We start from the raw sequence: 17,389 nt of genomic DNA, 5'->3' as shown, positions 1-17,389 counted from the left end.
CTATCCTTAGCCATGCCCTTTTCATGCATTCAGTATCCTTTATGTCATTCCTTATTGCATTGGTGTCTTTTTTACCAATTAGAGGGTCCCAAATCATTGATGCCACATTCTTAAAAATTTGCATTGAATCCAAAAGATGATTTATTCTTAACTTTGTCCAATATGGTAGATGATAGAAGATTGAGTATCTTTTCTTGCCAACGGGTGCTGTGATCGGAGTCACCCTTCATCTCGCATCCCACTCTCCATCTTCCCTCCAATGGCATTGTAGTAGAAGGAGAATGCCACATGGCTTCCCAGTCTGCACCTCTTCTCACAATCAGAGAAACCTTTGATGGAGCACAATTAGGGTGGCTTGGAGGAAGAAATCTATGATCTTCATCATGCACCACTTTCTTTAGTGCATGTGTTTGTTTGGATATGAGTGATGATCCCCAAATTGGACATGCATAATATCCTTTAGTTGTGAGACCTACCAAAATGGCATGTAAGAATTGAAAGTTAATAGACATTATAATACATTAGAGCTATAAATGAAAGGTATGCATGTGGAGATAACAATCGATTTATTCACTGACGTATCTAAGCACTCCGTATAGCCCTGAAAATCATGCATACTCCACATCAAGATACCCTTCACCATCACATTATGTGAAGAAATTGGATGAGAAACATCATGCACCCTTTTGACTCTCCATAATTGCTCAAGATCATCAATCAAGGGCTTAAGGTATACATCTATATTCTTTACCTTCTGCTTCTCGGGCACAAGAAGCACAAGCATCACATGACCCTTCTTGATGGACATCCATGAAGGAATATTGTAAATCACAACAACAATGGGCCATGTGGACTATGATATAAATCTCAATCCAGATGGGCTCACCCCATCCATACCCAATTTAAGCCCACTACAGCAAAATGACGGTATAGCAGTGAAAATAGCAATGCTTTTATAACTAGAAGGGTAGGGAGATGTCGGGTTATTTTCATTGTTAAAAAAGCTATTATTTTACTGAATGAGTTCACTCCCGAGCAGTGAAATAGCATTGTTGAGCATAGAAATTATGTTGTTCACCAAGCAAAATAGCGCTGTTGAGGAGCGATTTTTCGTTGCTATTTTTGATGTTCAATAGCGAAAGTACTGCCTAATAAAAACATAGTTGGGAATAGACTAGGGAGTCCTATGCTATAGACTCCCCTGTCTGCTCCAACTCTTTTCTAAAATTAAAATAGAGTTACAGTTTTATGATAGAAACGTAAACATGAAAAATGCATAGATTGAGAATAATGCAAGTGAGCCCAAAATTTATTATATTTCATAAATTATTGGGCCTTTGGCCATATATACAAAAATATATATCAATGAAGAGGTGCCTAATCGGAATCCTCATCAGATTTCAAGTCCTCATCATTCTCATCATTGTCTTTGTCCTCCTCTTCACTTCCTTCTACCGCTTCATGCTCATAATCTGGATTTTCCTCTTCCTCTTCTCCTTCATCCTACATACATGCCATCAAATGTAAGGTAAGCATAGGGCAATAAAATACAATTAGATATAGATAAGTGAAGGGTCGTTTCACTAGTTACCTTGTCTTCATGAGTCCCCAAAATGGACTCGTCCAAGTGTACACCTCACGTACACATCCATGCTAACAATTGTAGACAGGGGACTCTATAGGCATAATTGTACTCCTCCTTTTTTGGGTCGTGCCCAACAACTTCCCTCTACAAAAAATAATTAAGAAAACTTACAATTGGCTAAAGAAAACAATATAGTACAAAACAAATGAAAGAGGAGAAGAAAATGATTAGTATAATAGGTACTTACAAAACGAGCAATGAAACACTTCCCTTCCGAGCCAAAGTATGAAGCCCCTCGCTTCCATAGTTGGGAAGAACTTGCCGCCGTTTGTTGTTGGAAAGCATGGGGGTGCTTTCTCACGAAGCTGTCCACTCCTCTTGCATGCAAACACATGGCTTTCTTTGCTGCTCTCTTGATATTTTCTCTCCTATTAGAGAGCAAAAGCTTCATTATTCTCTTCCATCCACTCCTCCGCAAAGCAAAGGCCTGCATGTGGAATAGGAAACTCCAACTTAACCACATCAATGACATATTGCTTTGAAAGCTTATCTTGTGCTTTCCACTTTTTGAAGGAGTTCATGAACTCCAGGTTAGCAAGTACATGCATGTGGTTCATTGCTTGCTTCCCTTGTGCATTCATCCACGAGAGCATCATCGACATCCATGTTGTATGGTAGGTTGTGTGGATCAAATGGTGGAATCGGTCTCCTGGGGACTATCTCATAAAATGAGCAAATAAATAGACCCCCTATTTGGGAGACACATCGGAATACCTAGTGTTACTTTTGCGAAAGCAAAAGCAGCATGCTCCCCCTGCTAGCATGTCTACTAGCCCCTCCAACTCCCTACTACGTCACTGTCATGGGTGAAGATGGATGTTAGCTAGAGGGGGTTAGGTCCATTTGAGAAAGGTGGCCATATCGTGATGGGCCTACACCACTTAGACCTGTGCCACTCACACCTGTGCTTATCAAAGGCATGGCCTACCCCGACTAGCCAAGTGGGGTAGATTGTCGTGTGCCATGGTGTTAACTGGCCCAATGGTAAGCCCCCTTGCATATAAGATTAAATGATAAGACTTATAGAACGCATAAAGGGTTAACTTTATGTATGTGAAAAGGTTTGATAGAACCATACCTGTGTCTGAGTAAACTGAGACCAAGGTTTCTACCCATATTGTTCGTTGATAATAGATAGCATAGATTTGTGACATCAAGGTCTTGCGATGGGTTGATCAACAATTCCTATACATACCACCCAACCCAAATACATGCATAAGAGTCAATTTTGTTGAAGCATAAAACATAAAGGACTTATGCATAAAGCCTTAAGATAGCCTTATGTATAAAACTCTATGCATAGAGCCTACACAGAGTCTTATGCATAGAGTCTTATGCATAGAGCCTACCCATAGAGCCTTTTGCATAAAGCTATATGCATAGAGACTGATGCATAAATTCTATGCATAGAGCCTTATACATAAAGCTCTACGTATAAAGCCTTATGCATAGAAGCTTTATGAATAGAGCTTGCAAGAGCCTATGCATAGAGCTATACCTAGACCCAGCACCCACAAGTGCAATAACGGAAAAACATGTTGTAAGAAATCAAAAGAAGAAGAGAGCTTACCCCTCTTATGTGAAGCTGAAAGAGAGGATTAGTGCAAGAGCTACAAAACAAAAGAGGCAACAACATAAGAATGCTCTAACAAAAGAGGCAACAACAAAAGAATGCTCTAGCAAAATAATGACTAAAGCTTTAAAAAAAGAGGTAACATGTGATATTAGAACATTATTGAAACCTTCTACAATACTGCTTATTAGAACACCAAGGTGGAAAGTGTCCCTTTTGGAATAGCTTATGAGAACTTTCCACATGCTTCTCACTATTAAAGCCAAAGGAAACTTCTATTTTACAAGAGAGTGTCAATGAAAAGATTGAGGGCCTCCCCTCCACCATAACTACCTACTCACGGGGATAACCACTCCTAACTTGACTTAACCAGCATTCTAGATGGTCTACAATAATGCCCCATCCCTCTATGCATAAGCCTAAACCCTAAACTCCACACCCAAGGGTGAAAAAAACATAAGGGTGCATATGAATAATAGAGATTACCTTGACAATGTCAAGCCAAAGGAGAGGACAACAATGTAAGACCTACAAAACATAACATGAGAAAAAGTGATTAGTTACATATTTAAACTTCATGCATGCATAGAACTACACATTAGGCTTATGTATAAGCATATGTATAGGGAATATGTATAAGCTTATGCTTAAGGCTTATGTACAAGGCTTATGCATAAGCGTTAAGCCCTATGTATAAGACTAAAGCTTTAAGCATAGGCTTATGTGTAAGCCTTAGGCCTTCTGCATATGACTTAAGGCTTATGCATAGGCCTTAATCATAGGCTTATTCATAAGCCTTGGTCATAGGGCTTAAGGCTTATGCATAAGCCTTAAGCATAGGCTTATGTATAAGCCTTAACCATAAGCATAGGCTTATGCATAGGGCTTAAGGCTTAAGCATATGCTTATGCATAAGCCTTAAGCCTTAAGCATTGGCTTATGCACAATCCTTTACCATAAGCATAGGGCTTATGTATAGGCTTATGCATAAGGTTTAAGGATAGGCTTATGCATTAGCATAGGGATTATAGATAGGCTTATGCATAAGCCTTAAGCCTTAAGCATAGTCTTATGCATAAGCCTTAACCATAAGGCTTATGCAAGCTCTATGCATGTAGTCTTATGCATAGAGCTCTATGCATAAGATTAAAGCATATATAATATTTACACATAAACTTTAAGATCTATACATAATATTAAAGCATGCATTATGCTTTGTGCATAAAGCTTGTATACTCTTTTTTTCTTACAAATGTGTTACTAATAACTTGTTTTAATGTTATGTTTTATAGGTCTTGAATTTTTGTCCCCTCATTTGACAATAAAGATGTAAGCTCTCTGATTCATATAATCGTTAATGCAAGCTCATGTTTATTACACCCTTTGGGTGTCGGGTTTAGGGATTAGCGTAGTTAATAAATCTTTATGTATAAGTGTTTATGCATAAGCCTTATGCATAAGGCTCTAAGCAAAGAGCTTTATGCATAACGATTTATGCGTAGAGCTTATGCATAGAGCTTTATGCAAGCCTTATGCATAGTTCTTATGTATATGGCTTTATGCATAAGATTTAAGGCATAGAGCTTATGCGTAAGGCTCTATGCATAAAGCTTATGTATAGATATCTATGCATAAGGCTTTATGCGTAGAGCTTAATGCACGTATAAAGCATACAGATTATGCATGAGGCTCTATGCATACAGTTTATGCATAGTTCTTTATGCAAACTTTATGCATAAGGCTTATGCACTGAGTTTTATGCATAAGGCTTAATTTAAGCATAGAGCTTTATGCATATGGATTTATCCATAAGCATATAGATTTATGCATATGGATTTATCCATAAGCCTTATGCATAGAGCATAGAGTTTAATGCATGCATAAAGCACAGAACCTTATGCTATTAAAACTTTATGTTATTTAATCTTTAAGCATTTTGTGTTATGTAGGTGAAAAAGGTTTATCCTATCCACATATGATGACTCAAGTATGTTGAGGATTTAGCGATCTAGAATCCATTCGCATTAGTCATTAGTGGATAAATGTTATATGCACCTTAGGGATAGAGGGCCTAAGGTCATAAGGTCTCCAATCATCATGATTAGCCAATTTGGCATTGTAGGTAGCACCCTTGATGGTGGAGTCACTTTATGGTAAGTCTGGTGAGATAATCAGGGAAAGGTGGAGACATCCTAGGGAGCTTAAGTGCTTCCCTCTAGAAACCCTATATAAACAGGTCCCTACACTCTTTGTGAATGATGGGAGGAGCCTTTGTTGGCAATATACTTGGTGGATCTTTTCTTGGTAGAAAGATATCTTCTCTTGCAGTAAGGTGATCTTTTGGTATTAATTGTTTATCATTTCCCTTCGTGGTGCTTATGTGTTAGTCCTTTATATGCTAAGTGCATCAATTCATATATCGCATTAGCATTGTGTATATTTATTGATGAGTTTCTTTATGATTTATAATGTAAGTGATTAACCATCATTAGAATTGCATTCTCATCTCCTATTTCTTAACGTGGTATTAGAGATCCTTTCTATGGGAGTGTGCTCTTTCATGTGTTGAGAGGACATATCTTTGTGTTGTGGGTTTTCTACATTGTTTTTCTCTTGTCATTTGTGGGAAAGTGGTGAGAGTTTTAACATTTCATGTATTTCTTGCATTGGTTGCAAAGTAAAGGCTAATCATCTGCATTTGTTACTTCATTACAACATTTATTGCGTCATTAGTTTGCATGCTCGAGCAACAAAGAGTACAGCCATATTTTAGGAGTGATTTTTTTTGAAATCCTAAATACATCATTATATAGCTTAATAAAGTGGCATTGTTAAGTTTGAGAGAGGGGATTTATAAACTAGGGTCACACTATTGTGGGTGTGATCAAGTCTTTGTGAGAAGAGTGAAAAGTGGAGCAGCTTAAAGAATTTTCTCAAGGAATTGAAAAGAGAAGAAGGACTTCATCTAATTTAGCTCATACAACTACATTAAAAGGTGGTTAGACTACAAGAAGCAATAAAAACAAGATGTCGAAAGTGGAGGTATAAGTAATCTGTTTACTAAGTGCAAAAACAATGCAAAAAAATCAATCTCTATGAGCGCAAAAAATGAGTCTATTTTGAGGATAAAACTGAGGTCAATTTATTCCAAAACACCTTGGATTTGTTAGGGTAGTAATAGCCCAACTCACAGTGCTCAAGCCTAGCAATATTACCCCTATTTAATTTGCATTATAGTTGTACAAATCGACATCTTCCAACCCATTAACTAGCTCGGGAGGTGCAGTGCTGCTGCTAAGATACCCTACGTATCATGTGCTTTCAAAGGGTATTTAAAAAACCCCTAATTTGTGCATTTTTCATGAATAAAATGACTCCTTTTTCTTTATGTAATTATGGGTTTTTTTTCAAAATTGATTAAAAACCACTTCTATAAATGTATTTATGTAAATTAACCTTTAATTTTTGAATTCAAAAACCCCTTCAATTAACTCACGTGGTATACTTACATTGAACCCCCTGAGTTAACCAGGTGGGAGTATCAAGGAGAAGAAAATCTCAGTCTTTGGTGGCTTTCATTAGCCTTGCACTATAGCATATTCCACAAACTTCCACAAGGATCCTGTAATACTATGTGTGGTCAACTGGCTTAGAAACAAATCTGACCAAAAAAGCCATTTATGTGAACATATTGAAGTATTTCTGCAAATAAACTCTGCTGTGCTCTTCTATAGAAACCAAGAGTTAATTAGACCACTAATTAATCACAAATTAGATGGTAATCAATTAAATATTCAAGGGTTCCCTCTAGCTCAGAGATGATAGCCAAACTACTTCAGCATAACAACATGCATTTCTCCTTGGATTGAGGAAGAAATTGGCATCCACCACTTGATCACTTTCCTCCTCATTTTTAGGAGGAAAAGATTTTTTAAAATTACCTTAGTGGTTAAAGGTTTATAAAGACTAAGGTTTATAAAGACTAAGGTTGAAATCATTTAAGACATCGTGTGAGCATCACATCCTTGGCTTAGTTTCACCATCCTAAGTGGAAATATGTATGAATGTCTTTGTGACAACATGTAACATGCTCTCAGTCTATAAAGAGCACATTACAACTTCTGAGTGAAGAGAGTATATCATGCCTAGTTTCATTCACACTCCAACCAAGACACAACTCAAAGAATCCAAAGATTCTCATAAAATTGAAAGAGCAAAGACACTACCCCAATACTACCACCTTGCACAATCCCTTAAATTCTCAGAACTTATGTGTACTCTAATGCATTTATTTGGGGAAGATCAATTTTGACTCTGTTGTGTGTGAGTTTCACTTTGTGTGCATATGGATAGAGTTTATCTTATTGGGCCCCTCTGTGTGAGAAATCATATAATGTAGGATCTCACTTTATCAACATGTGTGAGTTGAGATAGTGTTGAACTATGTCTAGTTCATTAAGTCATCACTATGGACACTCCTTAGAGAAATCTGAGAGGTTTGATGGTTCAAAATACCATACATGGAGTATCAAAAATGCAAATGGGATTGGTATATTGGGAACTCTGGGCCATAGACAATGTCATAGAGAGAAATCCTTCCAGGCATCCTGACAGTATCGCTAAGTGGACGAGCAATGAATCAAAGGCAAATGGTATTGGTAGATCGGGAACTCTGGGCCATAGTCAGTGGCATAGAGAGAAAGCCTTCGAGGGATCTTGACAGTGTCACTAAGTGGATGAGAAATGACTCAAAGTCATTATCATTTATTATCTATGGGTTAGAGGAAAACCAGATTAATCAAGTGAGCTCCTCTAAGATCTCTCATGAAGCATGGACTCATCTTAGATCCATAATTGGCCAAGTCAATGCAGTAGCACGGATGTTTCTTTGAAAGAATATCTACATGCTAGAAATGGATGACAAGGAGATAGTGGGTAACCATGTGAACAATGTAAGGAGTTTAATAGATCAACTCAATGGAGCAGGGGTTACCATTGATGAAGAGGAAGCACTCTTCATCTTACTTGCCAACAACATGCCTAATGTCTAAGAGCAATGTGTGTTTGCTCTAGTAGACAACAAAACCAACATGACCCTGGCATCAGGTTGCCTCATCCTTGATCCTTGAAGAAACAAGAATGGAAGCAAAGAAGACTTCAAAGGAGTCCACATCATAGGATGAAGTGGAATCGGCTCTCATCATGGATGAGAAGACGAAGAAGAAGTTCCTCAGGACTTGTTATTGCTATAAGAATAAAGGGAATGAAGCCAAAGTGTGTTTCCAGAAGAAGTGGGATGAGGAGAACAAGAAGAAACAAGATAAGAAACCTAGAGTAGTCATCATGAGGCCAATGTGGCCACCACTGATACACTTTTCTAAAGCTTGTGATACTTATAGAGTTTGTGTGGCATTCATTTTATCATAGTGATGCCTTAGTGAATCTTTATCTTAGTGGTAGATCTAATCCAAGCACACCCTGCGTGGTATGGATGCTTGATCAAAAGAAGGTGTTGAGATTTTAGTGATCTAGCATCCATTAGTATTAGTCCTTTGTGGATAAATGTTATGTGCACATTAGGGATACAAGTTCTAAGGTCATAAGGTCTCCAATTACCACGATTGACTAGTGTAGGCATGGTAGGTATCACCCTTGATGGTAGAGTCACTTTATGGTGAGTTTGGTGAGACAATCAAGGGAAGGTGGAGACATCCGGGAGATTATGCACTTCCCTCTAGAAACCCTTTATAAAAAGGCCCCTACAGTCATTGTTGCGAGTGATGAGAGGAGCCTTTGTAATTGCTTAGTGCAAGTAACCATTTTTTGGCAATATACTTTGTGAATCCTTTGTGGGCATAAGGCTAGCTTCTTTTGCATTAAGATAATCTTGTGCTATTCATTGTTTATCATTTCCCTTCATGGTGTTTATGTGTTGGTCCTTCATATGCTAAGTGCATCTATTCACATATCACATTAGCATTGTGTATGTGTATTGATGAGTTTGTTTATGCTTCATAATCTAAGTGATTAATCATCATTACCACTACATTCTCATATCCTATTTCTTAACAGAGTACCCCGAGCGTCATCTCTTGAGGTAAACTCCAATGCTCTTGTTCTTCTCATTTATATTTATTGCACCCTTGGGTATTGGGGTTTTAATTTCTATATGCATTTTTTTAGAGCTTCTACATAGAGCTTTATTCATAAGGCTTTATGCGTATAGCCATACGTGGCTAGAGCCACATAGAGTTTGCCCCAAAAAACATTATTTAAACTTTTTTTAAGACAAACACTTAAAACACAAACAACAATGTCATGGTTTTTATTAATTTCAAATTATATACAAAGTTGCAAAATACTAAAAGTGTTTATGTCCCAAAAATGACTAAATACAAAGGCACTAATTAAATTAATTCATTGTGTTCGTTTGTGCATCTTCATCTTTATCTTCCACTGCATCTTCACCACATGCACCACCACCTTCATCAATCACCGTCACTTTAAACATTCTCATCTTCCAGCTATGTTAAAAGAAAATACAATGCAAATATGTTAGCTACAAGTAAAATAATTATAAATCAAGTTTAGAGTCTCACAAGTTGCCTTGTTGAGCTCCTTGGATATCTATTTTGGTGATCAATCCTTGGCGTCTAGAGCCACTCCCAAGTGTGCCCTTCATGGTGGTGTTTGTGGTACCTATTCTTCATAGACGTTGGGGCGTGACCTGTTACTCTTTCCTACATGCATTTCAACATACATGACACACATATGAAAAGGGTAACGATGACACATGAAGTAAAGTTAGTAAAAAATGGCAAAGTTAGTAAAAAATGGTAACGCGATGACACATGAAGTAAAGTTAGTAAAAATTGCAAGGAGAACTTAAAAATCATGCGAGCTAGCTTGCTTTTCCTCTGGATCCATACTTCATTGCACCAAAGTTCAACACTTGACTTGCATGTGCCGCTTTCTGTTGAGGGTATTCCTTCCTTTCTTCTTTAACTTCTTCCAGTCCTTAATGGTGCAATTGGCAGGAATTTGTTTTCCCTCTTTTGTGTACCTCCTTGCTCGAGACCTCCTATTATTGAGGATCTTAATAATGTAATTCCTCACATCGAAAAAATATGTGTGTGTGGTGGTGGGTTTGGAAATCGCTCATGCATGCACTACACTACATACATGAAGTATTATCTTTCTATTTATCCCATGGTTTGAAGGCATCCTTATAGGTTTGGTTGACTAAATAACAAAAGGGGGTTTGGTTGACGAAATAACAAAAGGTATAATAATCTCTCCATCCCGTGTCATCCATATAAGGCATTCCCTACTTATTTAGGTAATATTAAATCATCCCACCCTCCCCGGGCCTGTTGCATGCTATATAGGCAAAGGTGACCATGCACCTCCCCTAAAGCATTTGTGGCACCCACCTCCCCCACTACTTGATCTCACCGATAGCTCTAAGAAGCCCTGGAACTATCACCACCTAAGTGGAATCATGAGCATGCCGCATGATGCTGGGGAGATGGCACCGTGGATAGGATAGGAGTGCACTAAGAACTAGGAGAAGCTAAAGGGCCAAGAGTAGGGAAAGTAGAAGTGAGAGGGGTAGGGAAGGTGGTGGGAAGCATGGATGTGGGGGGGACTATGGGATAGCTCCCACATGTCAGGCACATAATAGGAGGAGGCCGGAGATAAGAACAATTGTTGGAGCTATATACATCACACCCTAACTTAATCTAGATCTCAACTATATATACAAACTCATAATCAATATGAACTAGTCTTTTGGGAGCGTATATGGTGTAACTCTCTTCCTCCTTCTCTCTCTCTGAATCACTTTGTCCCTATCTCTTCGTGTTCGTGTATTTCCAACATGGTATCAAAGCATCATCAATCTTGCTATTGTGAAGAGAAGAGAAAGGAAGTATCAATTGTGCTAATTCCATTCATGTGCATGTTCTATGTTTCATCAATCTCTTATTCATGTTTTGCAGAATTCCAGTGATTAATCTCACTGGCTATTTTTGGATTAAAATATGAAAAGCATGTAGCACACTTTGTCAAGTCATGGGTGTTGGCGATCTATATCTTGGCATCCTTTCCTCTACGAGAATATTTCAAGGATTTTTGCATGTTCCAGATCTTTAAAGGAATCTTCTTTCTGTTGCCCGGCTTGTTGATCTTGGTCTTTTTGTTGGTTTTGATCATGCAAAGTGTCGAGTTAAGAAGGGTGGGCATACTTTCACAGTAGCTCCTTGACGTGATAATCTGTTTGAGCTCTCTTTGAATGATGGTGTTGCAAATGCTATTATTGCTCCAAGAGATCTTGATTGCAAGTTATGGCATCATTGTTTTGTCCATTTGGATTTTGCAAAGCTTCTTGATATTCATCATCGTGATCTCGTCAGAGGTATGGATCTTAAAGCTCATCCTCATATGGACATTTGTGAGTATTGTGCTCTTGGCAAGTATCATTGACAACCTTTTCATATCTCTACCTTTACACATTCACATGCCCTTTTAGATCTCATTCATATGGATATTTGTGGACCTTTTCCTCCCTCTAAATCTCACTATTGTTATTTCATTACCTTCATTGATGATTTTTCTCGTTTCACGTATGTTTTTCTCTTGAGGCATAATTCTAAAGCCTTATCCATATTTAAGCAATATCAAAAAGCAGTTGAACTTCATACTGGTGGCTCTATCAAGACTCTACGTAGTGACAATGGTGGAAAATATATTTCAAATCTCTTCGATGACTATTGTATTGAACAAGGAATTCATCATCAGTTCACTATCCCATATTCTCCTCAACGAAATGACATTATAGAGCATAAGAATCAAACCACTCTTAATGCTATGAGATATGTATTCTTATTCATTCTGGATTATCTAGGAGCTTTTGGGTGAAGCAGTTCATACAGAAGTCTTTGTTCAAAATCATCTTTCCACAATTGCACCTGCTGGTAAGATTCCCATTACAATTTGGATAGAGAAAACTCCTCGAGGGGGTCACTCTATGTAGAATATACCTATCGCGTGCGTTCAAGGCCTATATTTTAAATCCCTTATCTGTGAATTTTTTAATCCATATAATATCCCCTTTTCTTTATAAATTTTTTTGAAAAAAATTTAAATCATACCCTTATGTAAATATATTTCTATAAGTTTCATAAATTAAAAATATGCTTCTGTTGAACGCACGTGATATTCACATTTTTTTGTGAGCGACCCCCTCGAGGAAAACTCCTTCTGTATCACATTTTTGTACCTTTAGATACATTGCGTATATTCACGTGCCAAAAGAAACATGACAAAATTTGGGTCCTCCTAGTTTGAAATTTTTATTTTTTGGATATTGTAATATTTCTAAAGGATACAAATTTTGTGATCCTACTTCTCAGAAAATCATCATGAGTCATGATGCTCTATTCGATGAACGTTTGATGGGAGGTACATGGTCTAGTAAGGATTCTGATGATACACAATCCTTACTCACTGCTTTTTCTTTTTTTTTTAAATAATCATTGTATCTCTCAAGATGTTTTGTAGCCTTCTTCTTCTATGAAGGATTTTGAAGGCCCTACGAAGGATTCTAGTGATAATCTTGATATATACATTGATCTTCCCATTGATATTGACCATGGTTCAAATCATGTCTATGATGACAATTTTGAAAATGCTATTAATGTTTATGAAGATCTAGCAACCTATACAGAAGTTATCTCTTCTCCACAACAAAAGGATCACTAGCAAGAGGCTATGCAAGCCGAATATGATTCTTTGATTTCCAAAGGTACATGGGTTCTTATACTGATTTGCCTCCTGATCATGTTCCTATTAAGTGCAAATGGGTATATAAAACAAAGAGAAAGGCTGATGGATCTTTTGATAAGTTCAAAGCTCGGTTGGTTGCAAAAAGATACAAGTTGCAGGAGTTGATGATCATGATACATTTTTCCATGTTGTTCGCATGACTAGCATACGTGTCTTCAAAATTTTAAGATAAATTTACAAAAATACATTTATAGAAAGGGTTTTTTAAATGAATTTTGAAAAAGAACCTGTAAGTCTATAAAGAGAAAGGGGTCATTTTATTCATGAAAAATTTACAAGTAAGGGGTTTTTTAAGTACTCGTTGAATGCATGTGATACATAGGGTTTCTTAGTAGTGCATCCCCTGAGAATCTATTATGATTCAATGTATGCATAACAAAATAAATCACCTAATTCTACTAATCTCTTCTCTTGTGGCTAGATTAAGAGAATTCATTCTTTGGCTACTTGAAGCTCTCTCAAGCAACGGTGTCTTTTGCAAGCATTGAACCTTTCTTTTATTCATGTCTTTATAGCACTTCCGAGTGGATTTCTTTTTCTTTAGTACATTTTTTTTGAAGCTTACGGATGCATGTTTTAACAAAGCATGCATTCATAAGAAAAGGCTTATATATAACTTTTATGCATGGGCGTATGCATAAATCTTTATGCATGAGCTTATGCAAAGGCTTTATGTATAAAGCTTAAAAACCTATGTCTACTTGGATTGTGATTAGGAGAAAAGCCCACTCATCAGCCTATTTTGCCGAGAGGTTTTCTTTGTGCAAGCTTGGGATCTCCTGCTGGGGAAAGTGTTTGGACTTGACTGGCTTTCTTGGTTATGCACTAGATTGAAACATTTGTAGATTGCTTATGGATAACATGCACTTTTGGATGAGTTTCTCTTTCCATAGATGTTCAGTTTGATTGGCTTCTGGAGGTGTTTCTGGTTGATATACAATTTTATGTTCATATGCAGCCTCCTATCTACGTTCCAAAGGAGGGATATTTAGTTCATGAAGTTCTACATTTGGATATGTTTTGGGAGGATGATTTTGTTCTTCTCTCTTGCCTTGTGGACCTAGTAGATTTCTCTTGTCCACCCCTATCTCCTCAACGCAATGACAATGAGTAGTGTGGGTGAGATATACGGTGATTTGTTAGCCACCTGGATGTTTTGTTTTGTAGACTTTTTTGGTCTCTTTTTTTTATATTTATAGAGAGACCTCTCACTGGAATAAATAAATAAATGTAGAAAACAACCCGATGCATATCCATGGAAGGGATGATAAATTTGCCCATCGTGATGTTTTCAACTTTCAACTTTTGAATTTTGTGTGGCACAGCAAGACGACCCGCACACATACTGTCGTCTCACAGTATACTGTCGTCGCGAGCCGCACTGCGCTCATGCTTTCCTGCATCTGGGCGGCGCGAGCTGCACTGCGCTCATAATTCCTCAAGAAAGTGGGTGCCTTTGAAATCGCGCGCGCCGGGACTCGGGCCCTCCGAGCAGAGAAACGTGAAGATCCTGCCTTTGAAATCGCGCGCCCTCCAACAAGCAATGGCACTGTGCACAGCCATGGTGGTAGCTCGCGGCGGCATTCAGAAGCTCATCGGAGATGTCGCTATCGGTGGTAGATAAACAATATGATGGTGGCGGTCCACGCTACGTATTGTATGTATATAAACAACAGTCGAGCCACAAAAACAACAGTCGTGCCACATTTCGAATATTAATGTGCCAATTCAAGACTCAAAAGTAGGCACATCTACCTCTGTTTTTGAATGCAGGCAGTGCGAGCATTCATCACATCCCAAATGTATTTGAGCACATGATAACTATAAAGCTGTAGCAAAAGTTTTGCTGAAGTGCCAAAATTTAGGCCCATGAAAAGCCTCCATCAGGGATTTCATTAACGTCTTCACAATTTCGTGATCACGTTAACAAAACCTGTTGTTAACATATTAAAACTTGTGATCACATTATATATTCACATGAGAGCAATGACCTGCCGAAACCTACTAGTCCCGTAACCCCGCCGAGTTTCTTTGGTTTTCTCGGTCCACTGAAAAAACCAAAGAAACCCGGCGGGGTATTGTCATGTTTATAAACATTGCCCAACACCCATCATGCAACTTTTGGGGAGATAGTCCTTGTTTTGGGGACGTGATATCTCTCCTCAAAGTACTTGTAGAGCTCTCGAGTTGCTAGAAGTGTCCTCTTGGGAAGAACGTCCTTATCTTAGGGGCCTAAGGCTATTGAGCCTTCGTCCTTAGTTCTTTGAATTGGGGGCAGGGTGTGGTTCGTAGCTAATACTTGCGGAGATTTAGGGATAAAGTTGGAGTCATTCAGCTTTGCATTTGAGCTACGTAGGTAATCTACCTCATTCTGCTTTATGAATGGTTTGATGGAGCCAAGAGTCCTGCTTAGGGGCTTGTATTGGTTCTTGATACTTGATATAGTTTAGAGTAGACAAGGGTCTATTGTCCTATACTAGAGTATTGGGCAAGCATAGATCTTTGATTTTCTTTGTGAATGTTAGAGAAGGTCTATTGTCCTATACTAGAGTATTGGGCAAGCATAGATCTTTGATTGTGTAAAGTATCCTTAATTGGGTACAAAAGGCATCCTTCATTCGAGGTGCAATGTGCATGATAGTTTTGAAGTAGTTTTGTAGTCAGACCTTGCAAGATAGTTTCGAAGTAGTTTTGTGTTATGTGATGATCTTTTGTGTTTGTCAAGATAGTTTCGAAGTAGTTTGTCTACTAATGTATGTTTTGTAATACGTGAGTGACTTTGTTATTTTTTCATTTGTGTATTCATTGTTATATGCTTGGTTGAATAGGTTATTTGAGATGGAGGACAATGTTGGATCCAGTGATACCTCCAATAGAGTCCAAATTCCAAATAGTAGGAAAAAAAAGGCACCTGGGATAGAGTGGCAATATGCAATTAACGTTGGTGATCGATTCATAGATTGGGAGTGTAAGCTATGCCACGCAGTAAAATCAAGTGGGGCACCTCAACTAAGAGAACACTTTTTAGGTGGAGCGAAGAAAAAGTCATGTACCCACCCCTCTGCACCTGCAGTGGCCAAACGCATAAGAGAAGAAATTCAAAAGAAAGATTCAAGAAAACATTACACTCCTACTGTTAATGTATCAAGGCAACAAGAACACTGTTGTTCTAATCATCAAACTCTAGCTACATTGCCTGCTTGTACTCCGAATGTCAATGTGCAACCAGAAAGTAATCTACCCAATGCATCTTCCTGCAAACGAAACTTTGACGTAGGAAATATACCCATGCATCAAACTTCATTGCAAGAAAGCCTACGTCAAGGTCAGCTCAATGATGCACAACTCGCTCTTGCTGGCAGCGATTTACTTTTCTGGGAGTGCTATGATGATGGTGGATAATGAGCATTGGAAGAGAGCATGGAAGAAAATTGGTGAGTTTGGACCAGGGTTTTCACCGCCTACATGCTATGCAAAATGATCTATTAGAGAAATGTTATGCGCAAGTAAAAGAACGTGTACAAAGAATAATTCTTAGCAATATAGAGCTTTCTAGATGTAGTATAGTAAGTGATGGATGGTCTAATGTACAAAGAAAACCATTAATTAATATAATGGTTATTTCACCTAGAGGTGAGACTTTCATCCGTGCCGTGGATTCTGCTGGTTCAATCAAAACTGGGGGCTTACATTGCTCAAGTCATTAGCTCTGTGATGATAGAGGAAGTGGGTTCCAAAAATGTAGTCCAAATCGTCATGGACAATGCAAAGAATTGCAAGAATGCATCCGAAATCCTAAAGCGACACTATCCACATGTTTTTTCGATAGGCTGTAATACTCATAGTTTGAATCTTGTATTAAAAGATTGGTATAAAAGTGATGATACCAAATGGTTTGCCTCAATCCTCGACACTTCTCGCCAGCTTGTGAGATTCATGCTCAAGATAAAGAGAGTGTTAGATATTTCTCGACCTCGCATGTGAGTTATGTTAAAGCTTCCAGCGGAGACCAGGTTTTGCACTCACTTTTACACTTTTGAGTCTCTTCTTCAAAATAAAGATGCAGTTTGCGAAACATTTACATGCATGACATTTCATGACTGGAAGAGCACTCAACCTGAAAAAGTGAAAGAGAAAATCAAATTCTTGAAGGCAGCGCTTACGAGAAGAAGTTGGTGGAACAGTGTGATAGATGCATACCATGTAATGATGCTTGTTATGTATGCTATACGAAGTCTTGATCAAAGAGCGCCTAATCTCGAGAAAGCATGGATGCAATGGTGGACTGTCCAGCGGAGTTTGGAGTGTCCTGAGAAATTAGAGCA

The sequence above is a fragment of the Cibotium barometz genome, chromosome 29 (assembly GCF_041138505.1).
Source record: "Cibotium barometz isolate CiBa-2024 chromosome 29, ASM4113850v1, whole genome shotgun sequence".
NCBI classification, from domain to species: domain Eukaryota; kingdom Viridiplantae; phylum Streptophyta; class Polypodiopsida; order Cyatheales; family Cibotiaceae; genus Cibotium; species Cibotium barometz.
Note: the sequence above shows the minus strand (reverse complement) of the source record.